The sequence below is a fragment of the Callithrix jacchus genome, chromosome 4, assembly GCF_049354715.1.
Source record: "Callithrix jacchus isolate 240 chromosome 4, calJac240_pri, whole genome shotgun sequence".
In the NCBI taxonomy this organism is placed as follows: Eukaryota; Metazoa; Chordata; class Mammalia; order Primates; family Cebidae; genus Callithrix; species Callithrix jacchus.
Window position 1 is genome coordinate 32,731,609 of NC_133505.1, and position 13,833 is coordinate 32,745,441.

A 13,833-nucleotide genomic window follows, 5' to 3' on the forward strand; every position below is an offset into this window, starting at 1 on the left:
GATGTGTGCATTCAACATACGGAGCTAAACTGATGTGTGTTTGCAGGAGTTTCTAAACCCTTTCTGTGTAGAAGTGGAAAAGGCATTTTCCCAGCCAAAACCAGGCATTCAAGAAATAGCTGGAAATCTCCGCCTAAAACACAAAAAGAACGTATCTTGCAAACTGCTCTGCTGTGTGTTCGCTCAGCTAAGGGAGTTGAATCCGCCTTCAGAATCCGAGAGTGAGAAGCAAGGTTCTTTCAGGGGTTGCGTATCGTTATACCCGGGTGAATGGGAGCAAACGCGGTATTGAGAAATATCTGCTTCTAAAACCAAAACGGAGCTACCTAACAGAACGGTCTTCGATGTGTGCATTCAACTTACGGAGTTAAACAGATGTGTTTGCAGGAGTTTCTAAACTTTTTCTGTGAAGAAGTGGAAAACGCATTTTCCCAGCCAAATCCAGGCATTCAAGAAATAGCTGGAAATCTCCGTCTAAAACACAAAAAGAATGTATCTTGCAAACTGCTCTGCTGGGTGTTTGCTCAGCTAAGGGAGTTGAATCCGTTTTCAGAATCAGAGAGTGAGAAGCAGGTTTCTTCCAGGAGCTGCGTTTCGTTATACCCGGGTGAATGGGAGCAAACGCGGTATTGAGAAATATCTCCTTCTAAAACCAAAACGGAGCTACCTAACAGAACCGTCTTCAATGTGTGCATTCAACTTGCGGAGGTAAACTGATGTGTGTTTGCAGGAGTTTCTAAACCCTTTCTGTGTAGAAGTGGAAAAGGAATTTTCCCAGCCAAATCCAGGCATTCAAGAAATAGCTGGAAATCTCCGTCTAAAACACAAAAAGAACGTATCTTACAAACTGCTCTGCTGGGTGTTCGCTCAGCTAAGGGAGTTCAATCGGCCTTCAGAATCAGAGAGTGAGAAGCATGTTTCTTCCAGGAGCTGCGTTTCGGTATACCCGGGTGAATGGGAGCAAACGCGTTATTGAGAAAGATCTGCTTCTAAAACCAAAACGGAGCTACCTAACAGAACGGTCTTCAATGTGTGCATTCAACATACGGAGTTAAACTGATGTGTGTTTGCAGGAGTTTCTAAACCCTTTCTGTGAAGAAGTGGAAAACGCATTTTCCCCGCCAAATCCAGGCATTCAAGAAATAGCTGGAAATCTCCGTCTAAAACACAAAACGAACGTTTCCTTCAAACTGTTCTGCTGCGTGTTCGCCTAACTAAGGGAGTTGAATTCGCGTTTAGATGCAGAGAGTGAGAAGCAGTTTGTTCCAGGAGCTGGGTTTTGGTATTTCAGAGTGAATGGGAGTAAACGCTTTATTGAGCAATATCTGCTTCTAAAACCAAAGCGGAGCTACCTAACAAAACGGTCTTCAATGTGTGCGTTCAACTTAGAGAGTTGAGATGATGTGTGTTTGCAGGAGTTTGTAAACCCTTTCTGTGAAGAACCGGAAAAAGCATTTTCCCGGCCAAATCCAAGCATTTTAGAAATAGCTGGAAAACTCCCTCTAAAACACAAAACGAACGTTTCCTTCAAACTGCTCTGCTGCGTGTTGGCCTAACTAAGATAGGTAAATCCGCGTTCAGGCGCAGAGAGTGAGAAGAAGTTTCTTCCAGGAGCTGCGTTTTGGTATTCCAGAGTGAATGGGAGTAAACGCTGTATTGAGAAATATCTGCTTCTAAAACCAAAACGGAGCTACCTAACAGAACGGTCTTCAATGTGTGCGTTCAACTTAGAGAGGTAAGCTGATGTGTGTTTGCAGGAGTTTTTAAACCCTTTCTGTGAAGAAGCGGAAATAGCATTTTTTCGGCCAAATCCAAGCATTTAAGAAATAGCTGGAAATCTCCGTCTAAAACACAAAACAAACGTTTCCTTCAAACTGTTCGGCTGCGTGTTCGCCTAACTAAGGGAGTTGAATCCGCGTTTAGACGCAGAGAGTGAGAAGCAGTTTCTTCCAGGAGCTGCGTTTTGGTATTCCAGAGTGAATGGGAGTAAACGCTTTATTGAGCAATATCTGTTTCTAAAACCAAAACGGAGCTACCTAACAGAACGGTCTTCAATGTGTGCGTTCAACTTAGAGAGATAAGATGATGTGTGTTTGCAGGAGTTTGTAAACCCTTTCTGTGAAGAAGCGGAAAAAGCATTTTCCCGGCCAAATCCAAGTATTTAAGCAATAGCTGGAAATCTCCGTCTAAAACACAAAACGAACGTTTCCCTCAAACTGCTCTGCTGCGTATTCGCCTAACAAAGGGAGTTGAATCCGCGTTTTGACGCAGAGAGTTGGAAGCAGTTTCTTCCAGGAGCTACGTTTTGGTATTCCAGAGTGAATTGGAGTAAACGCTGTATTGAGAAATATCTGCTTCTAAAACCAAAACGGAGCTACCTAACAGAACGGTCTTCAATGTGTCCGTTCAACATAAAGAGTTAAGCTGATGTGTGTTTGCAGGAGCTTGTAAACCCTTTCTGTGAAGAAGCGGAAAAAGCATTTTCCCGGCCAAATCCAAGTATTTAAGCAATAGCTGGAAATCTCCGTCTAAAACACAAAACGAACGTTTCCTTCAAACTGCTCTGCTGCGTGTTCGCCTAACTAAGGGAGGTGAATCCGCATTCAGGCGCAGAGAGTGAGAAGCAGTTTCTTCCAGGAGCTGCGTTTTGGTATTCCAGAGTGAATGGGAGTAAACGCTGTATTGAGAAATATCTGCTTCTAAAACCAAAACGGAGCTACGTAACAGAACGGTCTTCAATGTGTGCGTTCAACGTAGAGAGTTAAGCTGATGTGTGTTTGCAGGAGTTTGTAAACCCTTTCTGTGAAGAAGTGGAAAAAGCATTTTATCGGCCAAATCCAAGCATTTAAGAAATAGCTGGAAATCTCCGTCTAAAACACAAAACGATCGTTTCCTTCAAACTGTTCTGCTGCGTGTTCGCCTAACTCAGGGAGTTGAATTTGCGTTTAGACGCAGAGAGTGAGAAGCAGTTTCTTCCAGGAGCTGCGTTTTGGTATTCCAGAGTGAATGGGAGTAAACGCTTTATTGAGCAATATCTGCTTCTAAAAACAAAACGGAGCCTCCTAATAGAACGGTCTTCAATGTGTGCGTTCAACTTAGAGAGTTAAGATGATGTGTGTTTGCAGGAGTTTGTAAACCCTTTCTGTGAAGAAGCGGAAAAAGCATTTTCCCGGCCAAATCCAAGCATTTAAGCAATAGCTGGAAATCTCCGTCTAAAACACAAAACGAACGTTTCCTTCAAACTGCTCTGCTGCGTGTTCGCCTAACTAAGGGAGTTGAGTCCGCGTTTAGACGCAGAGAGTTGGAAGCAGTTTCTTCCAGGAGCTGCGTTTTGGTATTCCAGAGTGAATTGGAGTAAACGCTGTATTGAGAAATATCTGCTTCTAAAACCAAAACGGAGCTACCTAACAGAACGGTCTTCAATGTGTCCGTTCAACATAGAGAGTTAAGCTGATGTGTGTTTGCAGGAGCTTGTAAACCCTTTCTGTGAATAAGCGGAAAAAGCACTTTCCCGGCCAAATCCAAGCACTTAAGAAATAGCTGGAAATCTTCGTCTAAAACACAAAACGAACGTTTCCTTCAAACTGCTCTGCTGCGTGTTCGCCTAACTAATGGAGCTGAATGCGCATTTCGACGCAGAGTGAGAAGAAGTTTCTTCCAGGAGCTGCGTTTTGGTATTCCAGAGTGAATGGAAGTAAACGCTGTATTGAGAAATATCTGCTTCTAAAACCAAAACGGAGCTCCCTAAAAGAACGGTCTTCAATGTGTTCGTTCAACTTAGAGAGTTAAGCTGATGTGTGTTTGCAGGAGTTTGTAAACCCTTTCTGTGAAGAAGCGGAAAAAGCATTTTTTCGGCCAAATCCAAGCATTTAAGAAATACTTGGAAATCGTCGTCTAAAACACAAAACGAACGTTTCTTTAAACTGTTCTGCTGCGTGTTCGCCTATTTAAGAGAGCTGAATCCGCGTTTAGACGCAGAGTGAGAAGCAGTTTCTTCCAGGAGCTGCGTTTTGGTATTCCAGAGTGAATGGGAGTAAACGCTGTATTGAGAAATATCTGCTTCTAAAACCAAAACGGAGCTATCTAACAGAACGGTCTTCAATGTGTGCGTTCAACTTAGAGAGTTAAGCTGATGTGTGTTTGCAGGAGTTTGTAAACCCTTTCTGTGAAGAAGCAAAAAAAGCATTTTCCTGGCCAAATCGAAGCATTTAAGAAATACCTGGAAATCTCCGTCTAAAACACAAAACGAACGTTTCCTTCAAACTGTTCTGCTGCGTTTTCGCCTAACTAAGGGAGTTGAATCCGCGTTTAGATGCAGAGAGTTAGAAGCAGTTTCTTCCAGGAGCTGCGTTTTGGTATTCCAGAGTGAATGGGAGTAAACGCTTTATTGAGCAATATCTGCTTCTAAAACCAAAACGGGCTACCTAACAGAACGGTCTTCAATGTGTGCGTTCAACTTAGAAAGTTAAGCTGATGTGTGTTTGCAGGAGTTTTTAAACCCTTTCTGTGAAGAATCGGAGAAAGCATTTTCCCCGCCAAATTTAAACATTTAAGAAATAGCTGAAAATCTCCGTCTAAAACACAAAACGGACGTTTCCTAAAAACTGCTCTGCTGCGTGTTCCCCTAACTAAGGGAGTTGAATCCGCGTTTAGACGCTGAGAGTGAGAAGCAGTTTCTTCCAGGAGCTGCGTTTTGCTATTCCAGAGTGAATGGGAGTAAACGCTGTATTGAGAAATATCTGCTTCTAAAACCAAAACGGAGCTACCTAACAGGACGGTCTTCAATGTGTGCGTTCAACTTAGAGACTTAAGCTGATGTGTGCTTGTCGGAGTTTGTAAACCCTTTCTGTGAAGAAGGGAAAAAAGCATTTTCCCGACCAAATCCAAGCATTTAAGAAAGAGCTGGAAATCGCCTTCTAAAGCACGAACGAAAGTTTCCTTCAAACAGTTCTGCTGCGTGTTCGCCTAAGGGAGTTGAATCCGCGTTTAGACGCAGAGAGTGAGAAGCAGTTTCTTTCAGGAGCTGCATTTTGGTATTCCAGAGTGAATGGGAGTAATCGCTGTATTGAGAAATATCTGCTTCTAAAACCAAAACGGAGCTACCTAACAGAACGGTCTTCAATGTGTGCGTTCAACTTAGAGAGTTAAGCTGATGTGTGCTTGCAGGAGTTTGTAAACCCTTTCTGTGAACAAGCGGAAAAAGCATTTTCCCAGTCAAATCCAAGCATTTCAGAAATAGCTGGAAATCTCCGTCTAAAACACAAAACGAACATTTCCTTCAAATTGCTCTGCTGCGTGTTCGCCTAACTAAGGTAGCTGAATCCTCGTTTAGACGCAGATTGAGAAGCAGTTTCTTCCAGGAGCTGCGTTTTGCTATTCCAGAGTGAATGGGAGTAAATGCTGTATTGAGAAATATCTGCTTCTAAAACCAAAACGGAGCCACCTAACAAGACGTACTTCATTGTGTGCGTTCAACTTAGAGTGTTAAGCTGATGTGTGTTTGCAGGAGTTTGTAAACCCTTTCTGTGAAGAAGCGGAAAAAGCATTTTCCCGACCAAATCCAAGCATTTAAGAAAGAGCTGGAAATCGCCTTCTAAAGCACAAACGAACGTTTCCTTCAAACAGTTCTGCTGCGTGTTCGCCTAAGGGAGTTGAATCCGCGTTTAGACGCAGAGAGTGAGAAGCAGTTTCTTTCAGGAGCTGCATTTTGGTATTCCAGAGTGAATGGGAGTAATCGCTGTATTGAGAAATATCTGCTTCTAAAACCAAAACGGAGCTACCTAACAGAACGGTCTTCAATGTGTGCGTTCAACTTAGAGAGTTAAGCTGATGTGTGTTTGCAGGAGTTTGTAAACCCTTTCTGTAAACAAGCGGAAAAAGCATTTTCCCAGTCAAATCCAAGCATTTCAGAAATAGCTGGAAATATCCGTCTAAAACACAAAACGAACATTTCCTTCAAATTGCTCTGCTGCGTGTTCGCCTAAATAAGGGAGCTGAATCCGCGTTTAGACGCAGATTGAGAAGCAGTTTCTTCCAGGAGCTGCGTTTTGGTATTCCAGAATGAATGGGAATAAACGCTGTATTTAGAAATATCTGCTTCTAAAACCAAAACGGAGCTGCCTAACAGAACGGTATTCAATGTGTGCGTTCAACTTAGAGAGTTAAACTGATGTGTGTTTGCAGGAGTTTGTAAATCCTTTCTGTGAAGAAGCGAAAAAACATTTTCCCGGCCATATACAAGCATTTAAGAAATACCTGGAAATCTCCGTCTAAAACACAAAACGAACGTTTCCTTCAAACAGCTCTGCTGCGGGTTCGCCTTACTAAGGGAGTTTAATCCGCGTTTAGACAAACAGAGTTGGAAGCAGTTTCTTCCAGGAGCTGCGTTTTGGTATTCCAGAGTGAATGGGAGTAAACGCTGTATTGAGAAATATCTGCTTGTAAAACCAAAACGGAGCTACCTAACAGAACGGTCTTCAATGTGTGCGTTCAACTTAGAGAGTTAAGCTAATGTGTGTTTGCAGGAGTTTGTAAACACTTTCTGTGAAGAAGCGGAATAAGCATTTTCCCGGCCAAATCCAAGCATTTAAGAAATAGCTGGAAATCTCCGTCTAAAACACAAAACGAACGTTTCCGTCAAACAGCTATGCTGCGTGTTCGCCTCACTAAGGGAGCTGAATCCGCGTTTAGACGCAGAGTGAGAAGAAGTTACTTCCAGGAGCTGCGTTTTAATATTCCAGAGTGAATGGGAGTAAACGCTGTATTGAGAAATATCTGCTTCTAAAACCAAAACGGAGCTCCCTAACAGAATGGTCTTCAATGTGTGCGTTCAACGTAGAGCGTTAAGCTGATGTGTGTTTGCAGGAATTTGTAAACCCTTTCTGTGAAGAAGCGAAATAAGCCTTTTCCCGGCCAAATCCAAGCATTTAAGAAATAGCTGGAAATCTCCGTCTAAAACACAAAACGAACGGTTTCTTCAAACTGCTCTGCTGCGGGTTCGCCTTATTAAGGGAGTTGAATCCGCGTTTAGACAAAGAGAGTTCGAAGGAGTTTCTTCCAGGAGCTGCGTTTTGGTATTCCAGAGTGAATGGGAGTAAACCCTGTATTCAGAAATATCTGCTTCTAAAACCAAAACGGAGCTACCTAACAGAACGGTCTTCAATGTGTGCGTTCAACGTAGAGAGTTAAGCTAATGTGTGTTTGCAGGAGTTTGTAAACCCTTTCTGTGAAGAAGCGGAAAAAGCATATTCCCGGCCAAATCCAAGCATTTAAGAAATAGCTGGAAATCTCCTTCTAAAGCACAAATGAACGTTTCCTTCAAACAGCTCTGCTGCGTGTTCGCCTAAGGGAGTTGAATCCGCGTTTAGACGCAGAGAGTGAGAAGAAGTTTCTTTCAGGAGCTGCGTTTTGGTATTCCAGAGTGAATGGGATTAAACGCTGTATTCAGAAATATCTGCTTCTAAAACCAAAACAAAGCTACCTAACAGAACGGTCTTCAATGTGTGCGTTCAACTTAGAGAGTTAAGCTGATGTGTGTTTGCAGGAGTTTGTAAACCCTTTCTGTGAAAAACCGGAAAAAGGATTTTCCCGGCCAAATCCAAGCATTTAAGAAATAGCTGGAAATCTCCGTCTAAAGCAAAAAACGAAGGTTTTTTACAAACTGCTCTGCTGCGGGTTCGCCTTACTAAGGGACTTGAATCCGCGTTTAGAAAAAGAGAGTTGGAAGCAGTTTCTTCCAGAAGCTGCGTTTTGGTATTCCAGAGTGAATGGGAGTAAACGCTGTATTGAGAAATATCTGCTACTAAAATCAAAACAAAGCTACCTAACAGAACGGTATTCAATGTGTGCGTTCAACTTAGAGAGTTAAGCTAATGTGTGTTTGCAGGACTTTGTAAACCCTTTCTGTGAAGAAGCGGAAAAAGCATTTTCCCGGCCAAATCCAAGCATTTAAGAAATAGCTGGAAATCTCCGTCTAAAGCAAAAAACGAAGGTTTTTTACAAACTGCTCTGCTGCGGGTTCGCCTTACTAAGGGACTTGAATCCGCGTTTAGAAAAAGAGAGTTGAAAGCAGTTTCTTCCAGGAGCTGCGTTTTGGTATTCCAGAGTGAATGGGAGTAAACGCTGTATTGAGAAATATCTGCTTCTAAAACCAAAACGGAGCTACCTAACAGAACGGTCTTCAATGTGTGCGTTCAACTTAGAGAGTTAAGCTAATGTGTGTTTGCAGGAGTTTGTAAACACTTTCTGTGAAGAATCGGAAAAAGCATTTTCCCGGCCAAATCCAAGCATTTAAGAAATAGCTGGAAATCTCCGTCTAAAACACAAAACGAACGTTTCCTTCAAACAGCCATGCTGCGTGTTCGCCTCACTAAGGGAGCTGAATCCGCGTTTAGACGCAGAGTGAGAAGAAGTTTCTTACAGGAGCTGCGTTTTGTTATTCCAGAGTGAATGGGAGTAAACGCTGTATTGAGAAATATCTGCTTCTAAAACCAAAACGGAGCTCCCTAACAGAACGGTCTTCAATGTGTGCGTTCAACTTAGAGCGTTAATCTGATGTGTGTTTGCAGGAGTTTGTAAACCCTTTCTGTGAAGAAGCGGAAAAAGCATTTTCCCGGCCAAATCCAAGCATTTAAGAAATAGCTGGAAATCTCCTTCTAAAGCACAAGACGATCGTTTCCTTCAAACAGCTCTGCTGCGTGTTCGCCTAAGGGAGTTGAATCCGCGTTTAGACCCAGAGAGTGAGAAGCAGTTTCTTCCAGGAGCTGCGTTTTGATAATCCAGAGTGAATGGGAGTAAACGCTGTATTGAGGAATATCTGCTTCTAAAACCAAATCGGAGCTACCTAACAGAACGGTCTTCAATGTGTGCGTTCAACTTAGAGAGTTAAGCTGATGTGTGTTTGCAGGAGATTGTAAACCCTTTCTGTGAAAAAGCGGAAAAAGCATTTTCCCGGCCAAATCCAAGCATTTAAGAAATAGCTGGAAATCTCCGTCTAAAACACAAAACGAACGTTTCCTTCAAACTGTTCTGCTGCGTGTTCGCCTAAGGGAGTTGAATCCGCGTTTAGACGCAGAGAGTGAGAAGCAGTTTCTTCCAGTAGCTACGTTTTGGTATTCCAGAGTGAATGGGAGTAAACGCTGTATTGAGAAATATCTGCTTCTAAATCCAAATCGGAGCTACCTAACAGAACGGTCTTCAATGTGTGCGTTCAACTTAGAGAGTTAAGATGTGTGTGTTTGCAGGAGTTTGTAAACCCTTTCTGTGAAGAAGCGGAAAAAGCATTTTCCCGGCCAAATCCAAGCATTTAAGAAATAGCTGGAAATCTCCGTCCAAAACACAAAACGAACGGTTTCTTCAAACAGCTCTGCTGCGGGTTCGCCTTACTAAGGGAGTTGAATCCGCGTTTAGACAAAGAGAGTTGGAAGGAGTTTCTTCCAGGAGCTGCGTTTTGGTATTCCAGAGTGAATGGGAGTAAACGCTGTATTGAGAAATATCTGCTTCTAAAACCAAAACGGAGCTACCTAACAGAACGGTCTTCAATGTGTGCGTTCAACTTAGAGAGTTAAGCTAATGTGTGTTTGCAGGAGTTTGTAAACACTTTCTGTGAAGAAGCGGAAAAAGCATTGTCCCGGCCAAATCCAAGCATTTAAGAAATAGCTGGAAATCTCCGTCTAAAACACAAAACGAACGTTTCCTTCAAACAGCTATGCTGCGTGTTCGCCTCACTAAGGGAGCTGAATCCGCGTTTAGACGCAGAGTGAGAAGAAGTTTCTTACAGGAGCTGCGTTTTGGTATTCCAGAGTGAATGGGAGTAAACGCTGTATTGAGAAATATCTGCTTCTAAAACCAAAACGGAGCTCCCTAACAGAACGGTCGTCAATGTGTGCGTTCAACGTAGAGCGTTAAGCTGGTGTGTGTTTGCAGGAGTTTGTAAACCCTTTCTGTGAAGAAGCGGAAAAAGCATTTTTTCGGCCAAATCCAAGCATTTAAGAAATAGATGGAGATCTCCTTCTAAAGCACAAGACGATCGTTTCCTTCCAACAGCGATGCTGCATGTTCGCCTAAGGGTGTTGAATCCGCGTTTAGACGCAGAGAGTGAGAAGCAGTTTCTTCCAGGAGCTGCGTTTTGGTATTCCAGAGTGAATGGGAGTAAACGCTGTATTGAGAAATATCTGCTTCTAAAACCAAATCGGAGCTACCTAACAGAACGGTCTTCAATGTGTGCGTTCAACTTAGAGAGTTAAGCTGATGTGTGTTTGCAGGAGTTTTTAAACCCTTTCTGTGAAGAAGCGGAAAAAGCATTTTCCCGGCCAAATCCAAGCATTTAAGAAATAGCTGGAATTCTCCGTCTAAAACACAAAACGAACGTTTTTTTCAAACTGCTCTCCTGCGTGTTCGCCTAACTAAGGGAGTTGAATCCGCGTTTAGGCGCAGACAGTGAGAAGCAGTTTCTTCCAGGAGATGCGTTTTGGTATTCCAGAGTGAATGGGAGTAAACGCTGTATTGAGAAATATCTGCTTCTAAAACCAAAACAAAGCTACCTAACAGAACGGTCTTCAATGTGTGCGTTCAACGTAGAGAGTTAAGCTAATGTGTATTTGCAGGAGTTTGTAAACCCTTTCTGTGAAGAAGCGGAAAAAGCATTTTCCCGTCCAAATCCAAGCATTTAAGAAATAGCTGGAAATCTCCGTCTAAAACACAAAACGAAGGTTTCCTTCAAACTGCTCTGCTGCGTGTTCGCCAAAGGGAGTGGAATCAGCGTTGAGACGCAGAGAGTGAGAAGCAGTTTCTTCCAGGAGCTGCGTTTTGTTATTCCAGAGTGAATGGGAGTAAACGCTGTATTGAGAAATATCTGCTTCTAAAACCAAAACGGAGCTACCTAACAAAACGGTCTTCAATGTGTGCGTTCAACTTAAAGAGTTAAGCTGATGTGTGTTTGCAGGAGTTTGTAAACCCTTTCTGTGAACAAGCGGAATAAGCATTTTCCGGGTCAAATCCAAGCATTTAAGAAATAGCTGGAAATCTCCGTCTAAAACACAAAACGAACATTTCCTTCAAACTGCTCTGCAGCGTGTTCGCCTATCTAAGGGAGCTGAATCCGCGTTTAGACGCAGATGGAGAAGCAGTTTCTTCCAGGAGCTGCGTTTTGGTATTCCAGAATGAATGGGAATATACGCTGTATTTAGAAATATCTGCTTCTAAAACCAAAACGGAGCTGACTAACAGAACGGTTTTCAATGTGTGCGTTCAACTTAGAGAGTTAAGCTGATGTGTGTTTGCAGGAGTTTGTAAACCCTTTCTGTGAAGAAGCGAAAAAACATTTTCCCGTCCAAATCCGAGCATTTAAGAAATAGCTGGAAATCTCAGTCTAAAACACAAAACGAACGTTTCCTTCAAACTCCTCTGCTTAGTGTTCGCCTATGTAAGGGAGTTGAATCCGCGTTTAGACGCAGAGAGTGAGAAGCAGTTTCTTCCAGGAGCTGTGTTTTGCTATTCCACAGTGAATGGGAGTAAACGCTGTATTGAGAAATATCTGCTTCTAAAACCAAAACGGAGCTACCTAACAGAACGGTCTTCCATGTGTGCGGTCAACTTAGAGAGATAAGCTAATGTGTGTTTGCAGGAGTTTGTAAACACTTTCTGTGAAGAAGCGGAAAAAGCATTTTCCCGGCGAAATCCAACCATTTAAGAAATAGCTGGAAATCTCCGTCTAAAACAAAAAACGAAGGGTTCCTTCAAACAGCTATGCTGCGTGTTCGCCTAACTAAGAGAGCTGAATCCGCGTTTAGACGCAGAGTGAGAAGAAGTTTCTTCCAGGAGCTGCGTTTTGGTATTCCAGAGTGAATGGGAGTAAACGCTCTATTGAGAATTACCTGCTTCTAAAACAAAACGTAGCTACCTAACAGAACGTCTTCAATTTGTGCGTTCAACTTAGAGAATTAAGCTAATGTGTGTTTGCAGGAGTTTGTAAACCCTTTCTTTGAATACGCGGAAAAAGCATTTTCCCGGCCAAATCCAAGCATTTAAGAAATAGCTGGAAATCTCCGTCTAAAACAAAAAACGAACGTTTTCTTCAAACTGCTCTGCTGCGGGTTCGCCTTACTAAGGGAGTTGAATCCGCGTTTAGACAAAAAGAGTTGGAAGCAGTTTCTTCCAGGAGCTGCGTTTTGGTATTCCAGAGTGAAAGGGAGTAAACGCTGTATTGAGAAATATCTGCTTCTCAACCAAAACGGAGCTACCTAACAGAACGGTCTTCAATGTGTGCGTTCAACTTAGAGAGTTAAGATGATGTGTGTTTGCAGGAGTTTGTAAACACTTTCTGTGAAGCAGCGGAATAAGCATTTTCCTAGCCAAATCCAAGCATTTAAGAAATAGCTGGAAATCTCCGTCTAAAACACAAAACGAACGTCTCCTTCAAACAGCTATGCTTCGTGTTCGCCTCACTAAGGGAGCTGAATCCGCGTTTAGACGCAGAGTGAAAAGAAGTTTCTTCCAGGAGCTGCGTTTTGGTATTCCAGAGTGAATGGGAGTAAACGCTGTATTGAGAAATATCTGCTTCTAAAACCAAAACGGAGCTACCTAACAGGACGTTCTTCATTGTGTGCGTTCAACTTAGAGTGTTAAGCTGATGTGTATTTGCAGGAGTTTGTAAACCCTTTCTGTGAAGAAGCGGAAAAAGCATTTTCCCGACCAAATCCAAGCATTTAAGAAATAGCTGGAAATCGCCTTCTAAAGCACAAACGAACGTTTCCTTCAAACAGTTCTGCTGTGTGTTCGCCTAAGGGAGTTGAATCCGCGTTTAGACGCAGAGAGTGAGAAGCAGTTTCTTCCAGGAGCTGCGTTTTGGTATTCCAGAATGAATGGGAATAAACGCTGTATTGAGAAATATCTGCTTCTAAAACCAAAACGGAGCTGCCTAACAGAACGGTCTTCAATGTGTGCGTTCAACTTAGAGAGTTAAACTGATGTGTGTTTGCAGGAGTTTGTAAATCCTTTCTGTGAAGAAGCGAAAAAACATTTTCCCGGCCATATACAAGCATTTAAGAAATAGCTGGAAATCTCCTTCTAAAGCACAAACCAACGTTTCCTTCAAACAGTTCTGCTGCGTGTTCGCCTAAGGGATTTGAATCCGCGTTTAGACGCAGAGAGTGAGAAGCAGTTTCTTCCAGGAGCTGTGTTTTGGTATTCCAGAGTGAATGGGAGTAAACGCTGTATTGAGAAATATCTGCTTCTAAAACCAAATCGGAGCTACCTAACAGAACGGTCTTCAATGTGTACGTTCAACTTAGAGAGTTAAGCTGATATGTGTTTGCAGGAGTTTGTAAACCCTTTCTGTGAAGAAGCGGAAAAAGCATTTTCAAAGCCAAATCCAAGCATTTAAGAAATAGCTGGAAATCTCCTTCTAAAGCACAAGACGATCGTTTCCTTCAAACAGCTCTGCTGCGTGTTCCCCTAAGGGAGTTGAATCCGCGTTTAGACGCAGAGAGTGAGAAGCAGTTTCTTCCAGGAGCTGCGTTTTGATATTCCAGAGTCAATGGGAGTAAACGCTGTATTGAGAAATATCTGCTTCTAAAACCAAATCGGAGCTACCTAACAGAAGGGTCTTCAATGTGTGCGTTCAACTTAGAGAGTTAAGCTGATGTGTGTTTGCAGGAGTTTGTAAACACTTTCTGTGAAAAAGCGGAAAATGCATTTTCCCGGCCAAATCCAAGCATTTAAGAAATAGCTGGAAATCTCCGTCTAAAACACAAAACGAACGTTTCCTTCAAACTGTTCTGCTGCGTGTTCGCCTAACTAAGGGAGTTGAATCCGCGTTTAGACGCAGAGTGAGAA